The sequence below is a fragment of the Marmota monax genome, unplaced genomic scaffold (genome assembly GCF_021218885.2).
Source record: "Marmota monax isolate L192 unplaced genomic scaffold, Marmota_monax_Labrador192_F-V1.1 WCK01_AAM20220418_F8-fsc00022, whole genome shotgun sequence".
Lineage (NCBI taxonomy): Eukaryota > Metazoa > Chordata > Mammalia > Rodentia > Sciuridae > Marmota > Marmota monax.
This window is the reverse complement of record NW_026695215.1, coordinates 8,775,781-8,789,153: the sequence shown is the minus strand read 5'-3', so window position 1 is coordinate 8,789,153 and position 13,373 is coordinate 8,775,781.

The window sequence follows — 13,373 nt, the reverse complement described above, 5'->3', positions numbered from 1 at the left end:
AAAATATTCATTAAAGTCAGAAATTCTGAAGTGTTGTTTTTCTTCATATCCATATATAGGGATTAGAATGTGATTAAGTGAAGGTTGTGAGAATGCTCTAGCTTTAAATTTATGTGCTTCTTTGGGATTATATTTATAAAATGCAGTGGAAAGAAGGGCAGTTGTGGTTGTCCAGGTTTTCCAGGTCTTGGAGAGAGCTAGAGGGGAAGTATCCTTTCTTCAGTCTTACCAGCAACCATACCTGGTATCGAGCACTGTAATTCCTGGAGAGGCCACTAGATGTCAGGCATGAGGTCTAGGTGTGAGTTCAAGGTGACCCTTTCCTTCATGACCAATTTTCCAAAGGGAGTATGTCTACTGAGTTACATATTTCAGATGTCAATGACAGTTCCCTGATATACTTCTCATTCTGCTTTATGATCAATAGAATGATCATAGATAAAATGTCATATGTAGTCTATGCAGACCAAGTCTTCCACTTGGTGAATTCCTTGAAAGTAAATAAGAGATATTTACACAACCTTCACATAGTGTAGTGTATATTCAATGGAAATTGTCAAGAAATGCTTGTAATTTGGTTGTAGAATGACTTCTTTGTGGATTTTGAATGGATTATTGGGGGGATTTCCTTCTATTTTTGATGTGTATGAATTTGATGAATTCATTGGGTTAATCTATGCTGAACACTTGGAGAAACTCTTAAAGTTTATTAATGGAGACTCTGGTGTTGGTCATATTCATGTGCATATGCCTGCATAAGAGATTTGGAATAGTCACAGCAGTGTCTCTCAGAGTTCTCTCTTTAATAAGGGGGGAATAGCTGGGCATGTAGTTCAGTAATAGAGCTCTTGCCTAAGATACATAAGGCACTGGGTTCAACACTCAATTCTACAAAAAAGGAGAAATATTAAGCATATCCTGTCCTACCACATAGAAGGACAATTAGATGGCTTCAACTTTTTCAAGGAAAAAAAAAATACTAACTCCGTACCCTAATAAAAAAAACTTCTAAAATGCAGGACTATTTTTCACCTAAGATTTGTGTTTAAATTACAGTTCAAGGTTAGATGGTCAATATAAGGTCAAGACTCAGGATGAAGAAAAATCCACTGGAATATAACATGCTCTCATTGTTAGAGCCAAGAGCAAATTGTTAGGCAGGGATTTTAATTAGAAAAGCACCTGGTAGGATGTGCATGAAGGGGTAGGTAGGCAGAATGTTAACTTTGCAAAGATCTGCTGCAGGTATCAGAGCATCTATTATGAAGCTTGGAGCTGGAGGCCTAGACTTCAGCCTTCAGGAAGAGTGGCAGAAGCAAACTGGTCAGAAACAGGATCAATGAAGCAGCGATCTGGGGTCAATAAGAAGAAAGATGTGTACACAGTCAACAAGGAAGCTGTCTGTCTAGTTTCTAGAACTAAATTCATGGCCAGGGTAAGGTTCCAGCTAAAAAGCCAGAGAAAAATTTTGACTGGTTACTGAACTATCAGATTATTAACTTAAATCCATGGATGCAGAGTCTGTCTACAAAGGAACATGATTGATAGATTCAACAATCTGAGACAGGGAACATTTGTATCAAGTGGCCCACAAGTATAAATAGTATAAGAAGATACAGGGAACTAGATAGTCTTAAAATTGAGATAGAACCTTCTCACTTGCTAAGCATGATGGTAAATTCAATCAGAGCAGAAACATGACTACTGAATTCAAGTAAAAGTATTTGGGTACATAAAATGATTTAAGACATGTTACCTCAGTCTAAGATTTTAAGAGCTTATTTTAAACTAAGTATCTTGTGCTTCTAACTTAAAGGAACATGACAATAGTAATGGTCGGGAACAAACATACCAAGGGCTAGGCTTTCATTCAAGTGGACATTATTGTTGTTATAACATTTTTAGGGGTCCCATACTCTCAGAGTATAATGAAAGTGAATAATCTTGTATAAATGACATGAGGGTTCTTATATGCAAAACTAAGCCCATGTAATCTTTTGTCATTTTTTCCTATTGAAAGACAAACTAACATTAGAACAAGACAGAAATCCTTTTGCATGTTGGATTTCCCTCTGAATAGAGATGCCATTGCTGGGAATTTATTTTTAAGACCCAGTTTCATCAACTGTAAATGGGAATAATTTTATCTAATATGAAAATTATGATGAGGGTTTAAAATACCCAGGTGCACAGGGAGCTCTCTGTGATTAGTATCATAATATCATCATACCAGTATGTCATGGTTCTTATTCTATCAAGTTCATCTACTCTTAAACTTCAGTACAGGTAGCATACTCATATCTATTGCTAAGGGGTTTTAATGAACCCAAGTTACTTCTCATATGCCTCCTTTTCTCCCTCCATGGGATGGGCTGATTAGAGATGTCACAGAAAGTTGAAGCAGAATATTTAAAAACCAGCCAGCACTCCATTTTTTCCATAGACCAATACCAGCTCCCTAAAGTGAACCATTTAAAACCCACTGAAGGCCCCCAAAGATCTAGTGGTTTACTGGACACAATGTCAGCTATAGGTCAAGATTCTCTCTTGAGACCACAGAGTGAAACTGTAGAAAAAAGTCCAGTGTCCACTTCACCTTCAAGACTGCTCAATTAAGGAAAACAAAACCACCAGTTCCTGAGCAATTATGGATGAAAAGTACCTCAAAATGAACAGTGCTCACTCTGCAGGATATGGAAATCCACCCCTGAATACAAATCTGGCTAAAATCCAATTACTCTAAGTGCAAATAATCACTGTGGCATGGAATTGACTGATCTCTCATTCCTCTTTTGGGCCTTAATCAATATGCAGAAGGAAAGCCAGGATGTTTCAATCTTCCTTACACTATTACCTACACTGTAAGGATAGACTAGGATAATATTATGAGATATTATGACACTAGGTTCCTCAAGGCACTACCAACAATGGATTATTGTGAAAGCCCAATGATTATATTAATGTGCTTGATAATTTATTGGTCATAATCTTCTTTAAGAAACTTCTAGGCTACCTGGTGAAACTCAAAATAAGCCAAAGTTAAATGCTTGGAATGGTGTTATATCAATTCACCATTATCCACAAGCCAACATACATGCACACACAGCACACACACTCACACACACACATCTCTCAGCTCCCACATAAACACATCACTTTCCACCACCCCCAAATCATTTTCCATACTTCCCAAGTGGCATTTCCCGCATTCATCTGGGAAAAATTCAGGGTTTCATGGTTGACATAAAATATCTAAATTTTAAAATGTATCACCCATGTGGAAAATGAAGTCAAAAAAGACATTTTGCTAAAAAGACTCCACAGGCAGGTGACTTTACATTTCTTTTATTCATCACTAGGTGACTATTTCACTCCCTATAGCTATTATTTCAAAATGTCTCACTTTCGTCAGGTTCCCAGCCACTGCCCCAGATGGATCACGCTTCCAGAGGACCTAAACTGCTCTCATTACTGAAATCACTCAAAGTAACTCCTTCAACTTCTTTGTCCTTGGACTTAAAATATCTCTCAGCTATATATATATATATTTTTTTTTCTTTTTTTTTATGAGAGTGAGGTGATTTTTCTTTGTTCAGTCTAGCCCTACCATGGTAACCTAAGATGGTCCTACCTAATTCCTTCTGGTCCTCCGCCAACAACAGGTGTTCCTACACAGTGTGGACAAGAAGGGAGTATGAACAACATGATTTCTCACCCTCTCCTCTGCCCCAAGTATGTGCTTCCAGTCATCACCCTCTTCTCAGTTAACAGCACCATTATAGCTATGTATTTCTCAGAATAGAAGCCCAAATTCCTCAAAATATCTGAGCCATGTGCACTTACTTCAGTCCAAATACTTTTTCAAAGCACTTTACATGTATTTGCTCATTTAATCTTTTCAACAACATCAATGGGTAGGTGCCATTACTACACCAGTTCTATAGATAAAAATTTAGGCACAGAAAAATCACATACCTCTCCCAAGGTCGCAAGGCCAATCACTCAATCTGACTTCTGAGACTTTGCTTGTAACTGCTTTGGTCAGTTAATACCTGACCCTCTTCCTTCCTGCATCTCTCTAGCCAACTGTGAATCCTTCCTTGTTCTACCAGAGGCCTGTCTTGTTCTCTTCATTCCAATCGACTTAGATCAGGACTTCAATACTATGAGTCTTCTGATTTTTCTTCCTCCAGTTTTCGATTTCCTCTTCATTCTGGTCCACTTCCAAAAAAGCATGGCTTTTATGATGTCCCTGTTCCTCTTGATAATATGCAAGAGCTTCCCTTTGACATCTTATTTAAACCCACCTCTTTGGCTGATGTTAAATGCTCAGGCTTTTCTCCCCAACTACAAAATTCACTTCTCCATGAGCTGTCAGTCATCTCAACCATGTGCTCTATTTCCCCTAGCACTGGCCCCATGCTAACCACCCAAAATATATTGTGCTTCTCCTCGATGGGAGAGAAGGGAGACTTCCTATTTATCCTCAAACAGAATCCCAGGCAGCGATGGAGATGACTAATGTTCCCTTCCTTTGCCCTTGGCATCTCACTTTCCTAATGATGCTGACCAAAGTGTGGATCAGACAGATCATCGGGGCTTGTCTTCCTCTGGTTCCTATCAGCTCCCAATAACCCTGGGGTGGGTGGTGCTTGAATCGCCTTCTGATTTCCCCTGTCCTCTGGTTCAAAACATGGAAAGCCCAGGTCAATCCTCAATTCTCCCATGATTCCTTCTTTATACTCCCCTGCACAGATTTGCTTCTCCCTTCCTCTGACGTGAGTCTCTTTGGACCATTAGTGCATTTTAGGAATCTGGGATGAACCTCTTCCCCTCATTGTCATGCAAAGGCCATGCACATTTGGCATAACCCTGCTTTCTCTTAGCTTCTGTGAGTTTCTGCGTCCCTCTTCTTGATTCTGCCTTCCTTTTGCTCTTGACCCAGGGGGGTGATCCATGCCAACACCTGTCAGGAGTGAATGATAACAGTTCTGCACATTCGGTTATTAACCTCAATCAGGAGAACCCAGTGATTAGCTGTATTTCAAGGCTCATTTCATTTGCCACCTATTGGAGGACAACCATAATCAAGACCATGCAATAAATCCCAATCTTTGTAGGATTTAACTGCATTCCCAGCATTAGGCGGTAAACTTGCTGAGTATCCCACACTTGACTTTTGCAAAGAGAAGGCCTGATTTTTCTTCTTTGTCAAATTGAATTTTAGCGCAGTTTTTAGAGATCACATCTGGCTGGCACATTTTCCCTATTTCACTGTTTTCCACATTTCTGTGGCACATTGTTCTGGGTGAGCTTCTTATAAACAGTATCACAGGATATATTTTTAAATCTCAGTACAGTAGACTTTGACCTCCACCTATGTTTTATGTGTTTGGGCTTATCCTGGCAATCTACTTTATATTTTCTTCTTAAATTTACTTTTAATTGGTGCATTAAAAAACATAAATATTTGGACATATTAGTGGTGTATCACTAATGTGCGGATACATACATACATTGTGTAATATTCAAATCAGGTTAAACATATCCGTCTATTAGTTCCTCATGGTGAAACTCTCAACATCTTTACCTCTGGTTTTTCGAAATTTACAATATACTGTTGTCTGTAGTCAACCCAATGTGCCACAGCGTACCAGAACTTTTTCCTATCTGACTGTAACTCAGTACCCAATGATCAGCATTTCCCCATTACTCCTTCTCCCCCCTGTTGTCCCCAACTGTGGTAACCACCCTTTTGTTCTCGATTTCTCTAAGGTCAACTAATCTAGATTCCATGTACAAGTGAGATCATGAAGAACCTGTTTCATAACGATCTCCAATTCTACCTGTTACCACAAATGACAGGATTTCATTCTTTTTATGGCTGAATAGTGTTCCACTGTGTATGTGGAGCACATTTTCTTTACCCATTCATCAATTAACAGACTCAGATCGCTTCCATTTCTTGGCCGTCGTGAATACAGGAGTGTGGGTGTCTCTTCCACATGCTGATTCCATTTCCTTTGACTGTGTGCAGAATGGTGGAATTGTGGATCATATGGTAGATCCATTACTAATTATTTGAAGAACCTCCACACTTTTCCACAATGGCTTTACTACTTACATCACTGTACATCGCTGCAGCCAATATACAATCCATGAGTCTGTCCCTGTCTTCCCCAGGAATGGTAAAGGTTTTGTTGGGGTGAGGTTGGAAAGGGTGGCTCTTTGTGTAAAACACATGGGTTTTCAACACTGCTATAAGTATAGAAATGTCCCCTGGAGTTACATACAGGAGAAGACTTCAGGTTCTCCATGGAGGTGGGACCAAGCTGATGGTTCCAACAGCTGGCTGGGGTGGGAGGCAGGAAGCCAGTACTACTGTGGGGAATGCTGAGGTGATGGGGCATCTTCAGGGAGCAGACACCAAGGGCTACCATATAGGATAATACACACATGTACAAACAGACACACACACATATATATGTAGTAATTGGCATATGTGTGTGTATAAATGAATATTATATATTATATATATTCTTGGTATCAACCCCTTGCCAATGTATAGTCTACAAATATTTTCTCTGATTCTGTAGATTGACTCTCTTGGTGATTCCCTTTGTTGTGCAAAAGCTTTTCCATTTAAATTAATCCCATCTATTTTTGCTTTTGTTTCCTGTGCCTTATTCAAAAAAGGGTCCTATCAAAAAAAAAAATTTGCCCATTCCAATGTGCCTTTCTTGAAGATTTTTCCTTTTGTTTTCTTCTAAGTAGTTTCATGTTTTACATTTAAGTTTTAAATCCATTTTGAGCTGATTTTTTTTATACCTGGTGAGAGAGACAACTAGTTTCATCATTCTACATGTAGATGTTCAATTTTCCCAGCACCATTAATTGAAAAGACTGTTCTTCCTTCAACACATGTTCTTAACACTTTGTTGAAAATGGGTTTGCGGTAGATATGTGAGTTTACTTCTCGACGCTTCTATGTGTCCCGCCTAGCTGTAGATATGAAGTCTGATGAGGTTGAGTGGCACGATCATGGTGATGCTGAGTTGGGATCCAACTCAGGCCCATCCAACTTTTAACTTCTAACAGTACCTGACAGTTCTATCTCATGCAATTGTGTGCTATAGTTATAAACTTTGTTGGGGAGGGCGCTTAACAGAAGATATCCTGTTTGCTTTTTTAAAACTACTTATATGAGCTAACAATTAATTGTACATAGTAGGTACTCAGCACATATTTGTAAGTTAAATAATTGGCAACAAATCATTTGAAAATCTTAAGGTCAACCATCACACTTCTCTGAGTTTCTGGACTTTATTCTCTCCAAGTAAATGAGGAGAACAACGTGCATTCTCTCTATTCTCTCTCCTCTCTCTGTCTCTCTGTCACTGGATTTAGAAATTGAATATATCTGACAGTTGAAATGAGATGCACCCTGACAAGACTAGAGTTCCTGCATTTTTATGTCACTGAGACCAGTTAGCCAACTCAATTGGAACTTATTTTTCTTTTCTCTCTCTCTCTTTTTTTTTTTTTTTTTTTTGGTAAATTTATCCAGTAGAGGCAAGAGAGGATGCAGATAAAATATAGAATAAATAGTTTAAATTCTCTTTTCCTAACTCTGATTGCAGAGATCTAGGCAGAGAGGAAAACTAGGCCTGTGGGTCCTTATTTTTTCTTTGTAGGGGGGAAGAAAACAAGCAAGAATGATGAATTCAATATAGAAATGAACAGTAGAAGCCACACTGAACAGACATGCCTATACAACCACTTAGAGGAGTATATTGAATTCAAGCACTTCGAGAGCATATTTCCAAATGCAAGCAGTTGTTAAAATTTAAGGAAGACCATGGCTTGTTGTGAGTGATATTCTACTTTTCCCTTTAGGATGATTCTTCACCTACTCATTAAAAAGGTTCTATAGAACTCTTGACTTCAACTCAGTTCAGTTTAGTAAGTATTTATTGAGTGTCCGTGTTGTGCCAGACTGGGACGTGATATTCATGCTTAGTTCGAACATCTCTGTGTCCTGGGCAAAAATAAGAGTGTTTCTTCCAGAGGGCCTCTAATCCAGATGTTCACAAATCTTACTGCATCTCACTTCAGCGAATCTAAAGTAATGGCATTTTATCATGGAAGGGTGAGGAAGAGAAATTTAGGAACTTAGGCAAAACCAGTGACAGAAGTAAATGGGGGGGGGGGCTGAGATTGCAGATGAGGAGAACAGAGCCCCCTGCTGCATCAGTCTCCTGGGCCCCTGGGGAAGCCCTGGCTTGTTCCCACGTTCTCTGATTCTACACAAAGACGCCTGGCACCCCAGTGCAGCAGTAATCTAGACCTGAAAAGCCATAAAAAACGATCCAAGTGTTAATGTGGCATTATGCCAAAATCTACTTATTTCATAATATAGTAAATGTTGAATACAGATTCACTGAAATCCCAGTGAGGTGCTACCTGTTAAAAAAAGGAAGAGCTGTCAGAGACCTTAAGAGCCAGCCGAGGCTTCACGCGCATGTGTGTTTCTCTGATTTAGAAGGAATACATTTTAGATGGGTCTTTGCTATGTGTGTTCACATAAGCTGGTGCTGTGAGATCAGAATAAAAATAAACATGTAACTGGTTAACCATTTTCGAAGGAAAATAATATCTGATCATTTTTTTTTTTTATTTCGAAGCTCAGAATGCTGAAAGTCTGAATAGGATAACTTTGTAAAATCACTCTTATGGCCAGATCTTTCTCCACCGTTGTGAGTAATTGCTATGGAAATGTGAGGCGCCTCTTTTTCCCTCTTGAATAGCACATGATCACCCATTCCATCTTTCACAAGTTTGCTGCAAATGATGCCAGCCAGAGTGTCCAATGAGACCCCCAGACATTAGTGTATTAGCCATTATCCTTTACACTTTTGGACCAAAATAACAAATAATATGCCTGGAGGTGCTGCCGTTTGTGACTGCTAGTTTCCCTGCGTGGCATATGCCTAGAGAGTCTCAGATGAGAGGTGATTGCACAAAACTGTGATTGTGAGATGACTTAGCAGAACCCGTGATGATGTCCTAATGGCCTCCCGCTGGGGGGAGCAGGAGTAATTGTTTGTCAGGGGAGGGAGCACATCTGTAAGAAGGCATCTTCTGCACACCAAGCAGCCATGTGGAAAGGGAAAGCGAGAATCTCAGTGCAGGCGATGACAGCGGAGCAAACACACAGGTTGAGGCAGAGAGGGGGCCCGGGAGCGGGCGGCTGCTGCAGGAAGACGAAGTCGCTCGCTTTGGAAAACAACATCAACCATTATTTAAAATGAAATGCTTGCCTGCTAAGGTTGCCGGCTGCTTGGAGCAACCTGGAATCACAAGGAAGATGCTAAAAGACGGAAGGCGAGGCAGGAGAAGACCAGGCAGGGAGCAAGCCTGCGCAATCCTACCTCTCAGGCAAATTTGCACAGCTCTCCTTCTTTCAACAGGAAACCCCTTCAACATTACATTGTGCATCCAATCGCTTCCTTTGTTCGTTGCTTATCATACCCATCTAAAAAGATCCACTATTTTTAAAACTATACTTTTAAAATCAAGGCAAAGCTATTGAATTTACATGCATTAGAAACATCAATGTCATATCGTACAATTGAAGGATACCCGTAGCCCTGTGCGCTGCGGCACTGAACGTCTCCATTTGATCAGAAATAAGCGAGGGCAAGTGAGCTAATTAATGCTGCAAAATGCTAATTCCCTCCACCTTTTATCCTGTGTCTAAATTATGATTTTATCTAATTTCTGAGGAACCGAAATGCTCATGTCAGTGGAGTCTGTCATTATTAAAATATAAATCAATGCATAAAAGAATATTGGCCTATGGGAAAGACTGTAAAAAAAAATTTAATGCCCTCTAGAAACAGCTGTGCTCCTGACCCAGCGGTTTTTGTTGGCTTTCCCGACAGGCTACAGATTGTGTCTATTTCAGTACTTTTAGCACATCTGGAGATGTTTCCAACAACATTGATTTTAAAATAGAAAATTTTATAAAGACCTTACTGTAATCAAAATAAATTGCAAGCTCACAAGCTACCCATAAACACCTTTCAAACCTACAAATACAATCTGTGAAATAGGAAATTAAAGGAAACCGAATATGAATTTTAGTTCAAAGGTTTGGAACAGTGTTGTGGAGTTTTTGTATGAAACTGAGGTCAAGGAAACTTGGGAGATGCCAACATCTACATTAAAAAAAAAAAGCCTCTTGCTTCTGTGACAAGGCAGGTGTTCAACCAATCATAGACATTTTAAAAAGGGATATTGATAATTATGGTGTGCAGATGAATTCCATGAGGCTCAGAAAAATGGAGGAAGGTGAAATGAAGGGAGAGACAGACCCATGCTTATGTCCCTTAAGAGAACTTTCTAAGAATTAGGGTGACTACTATAGATTTCTCCAGGATGTGAGGCTCTTAGTGCCCAAACTGAGAAGGCCCCAGGCAAACAGGAACAAGCAGGTCACCCTCTGGAGTCTAATTCTACATATGAGCCCATGTGACTAATAAAAATGCAGGGTGAACTTTCATTGCCTGGTGATTTCTCACACTTCAAATCTCTAGCTTAATGACGTGCCTTTAACTAAATTTTTGTATCTTCCTCTAGAGCAACTCTAACACCCATACATTTCTTCAGGACACCATTGGCCTATTTATCTATTTATTTAAATTTGTTGATGTGGTTAGAACTAATTCAATATCCATGCCCCAAGTTTCTAATTTCCAGCTACTATTTTTTCCCCCATAGTTAAAACTACCAACAAAAATCCTTCTTTCATAATCCCGATTGCCATGTTGATATGAGTACAATCATGATCAGGAAACCCAAGGAAAAGAAATATTTACCCTTGCCGTAAGTGAGTCATTGCAAACACGATATTCAAAAACAAACCTGCACCAGGTGGCTGGTGATGCGTATCTCATTCTATAGATAAGTAAGTCATATTAACTAAGATAGAGTCTCAAAGACAAATTGAGCCTCAATGAAGATAGACTATAACATATATTTGATTCTGTGACACTACCACCAGCCCCGGCAATGTACTCCTCTACCACCGTTTATCCACTTTTCCTTGATTTTGATGTATTGGCAATACAAAGTCTCTACAGGAAGGAGTGAACTGGGTCTCCTGATGGACTTTTTTTCCTAACAAGCCTGTCAAGTAGTGCTATTATGTCTGTGTGGTAAATTTTGAAATATACACTAAGACTGAATTGCACTCCTGATGTGTTTTAGTAGCTATACATGAAGAAGCATAAGTCAGCATCTGGGCTTAAAGGGATGTATTCACAGGCAGAATGCACATCGCCGCTGAGACAGTTTCCCACACACACCATTGATTGAAGTAAGGATGCCTGTGAGAGTGAGAAGAATTCATGGGAATAGATGTGCAGCCTGAAAATCATTCTTTCTAGAAGCACTTACACACTTTAAAAAAGAGCATCAACACATTTTGAAACCTAACAAATAGAAAAACATGCAACTGGCTCTTCACAAGTTCACAGCATTGTACCATGAGTGATAGATGATTCCTAGTAGGGCTCACACCCATCCATATTTCAGCTGCTCTTAATCTGGAACAAGAATTTACCTCAGTATTACTAACAACATGGATGGGTTGCTCGTGGCACAACCACAGGCTCCATCTGCCGTTAGCTGAGGGCTTTGCTGCTGAACTGCTGTTTTGGTCCTGTGCTTCCACAAACCAGTATCTTCAGTGACGTCATACTGCTCATGGAAGTAGGTCCAGACACTCTGTGCTCTCTGTCTACCTGACCCCAGACTCCTTTGTTATTGCAGTATATCGCCAAATCACAAAAATTCTGGAAAATAGACAGTTTGCTTGGATTCCCATAGCTTTGGTAGCTCATTTCTAGGAACAAGAAATAAATGGCCCCAAGTTGGACTTTGGTATTAAAGTGCTCTGAGTGTGTATGGTTTTGTCTGTTCATCTGTTTACAGACATTATAGATAGCTAGGAGCAGAGGAAATATTTGAAAACAAATTCCCAGATGTATCCCAGTGTCCATGCAATTGTTTTTTAACTTCATTGTACTTTTATTGTGATCAACTATGCTGCAGGAATACAAATTTTTAAACCTGCCTGGTCATCTCCTGGAAGCATGCACATTAGTTCTCTGAGAAACACACTAACCACTTCCCTCCTAGCTAACAAAGCTCATTATAATCTAGGACTTGATGTATCAGAAGGGGCCAAGAATTTTGGGTAATTGTGAGAATTTCCATGTCTTTAAAAATTGATTTACATATATCTCTGTTTATAAGCTATTGTAGAATATAATTATACATGGTACACATGCTATGTCTCGGGGCTGTAGGGAAGTGATTTAAAAGTATTTTTCTCCTAATCAACCATTAAAACTATCAATAAGAAAAAAAAATATAGCATGAATATTTTAGTCAGCTTTTTGGCTACTGTGACCAAAAGACCCGACAAGAACAATTAGAGGAGGAAAAGTTAATTTGCGGCTCATGGTTTTAGAGGTCTCAGTCGATAAATGACTGCACCCTTCCTCTGGGTTGTAAGTGAGGAGGCAGAACATTATAGCAGAAGAGTGTGGTGGAGGAAAGTGGCTCAGGACATTGTACCAGGAAGCAGAGAGAGAGAGAGACTCCCCTCACCAGAGACAAAATATATACCGCAAAGGCACAACCCCAGGGACCCACTTTCTCCAGCCACACCTAACCTGCCTACAGTTAACAATCCTTATCAGTGGATTAATTTTGCACTGATCAGATTAGCACTTTCATAACCCAATCATTTTACCTCTAAACTTTCTTGCATTGTCTCACAGGAGCTTTGGGGGACACCTCATAGCTAATCCATAACAATGAATGACTGGCTTGAAATGGCATGTAAATAAAGGCTTCATATACATTTTTAAAATAAATTAATAAAAAACCACACACATATTGTCTTGGATTGTATTATCTAATTTATTCTCCAAAAAAAATCTTTACTAGCAGAATTAGAATTATTGGCCCCATTAAAATGAGGAAAACAAACTTGGGAGGCATTAAACCACTCATCAATGACTATAGATTTTTTTCCTTGTCCACCATTTTATAGAGCCATACATTTTTTTTTACACAAATGGAATATAATTTCTCATTCTTCTGGTTGCAATTGATGTAGAATCACACCAGTCATGCAGTCATATATGTACCTAGGGTAATAATGTCTTATTCATTGTTCTATCCTTCCTACCCCCAGTAGACCCTCCTCTTCACTCCCCTCTACCTAATACAAAGTAACGTTATTCTTCCTTCCCCACCTCCATTGTGAATTAACATCCGCATATCAGAGAAAATATTCA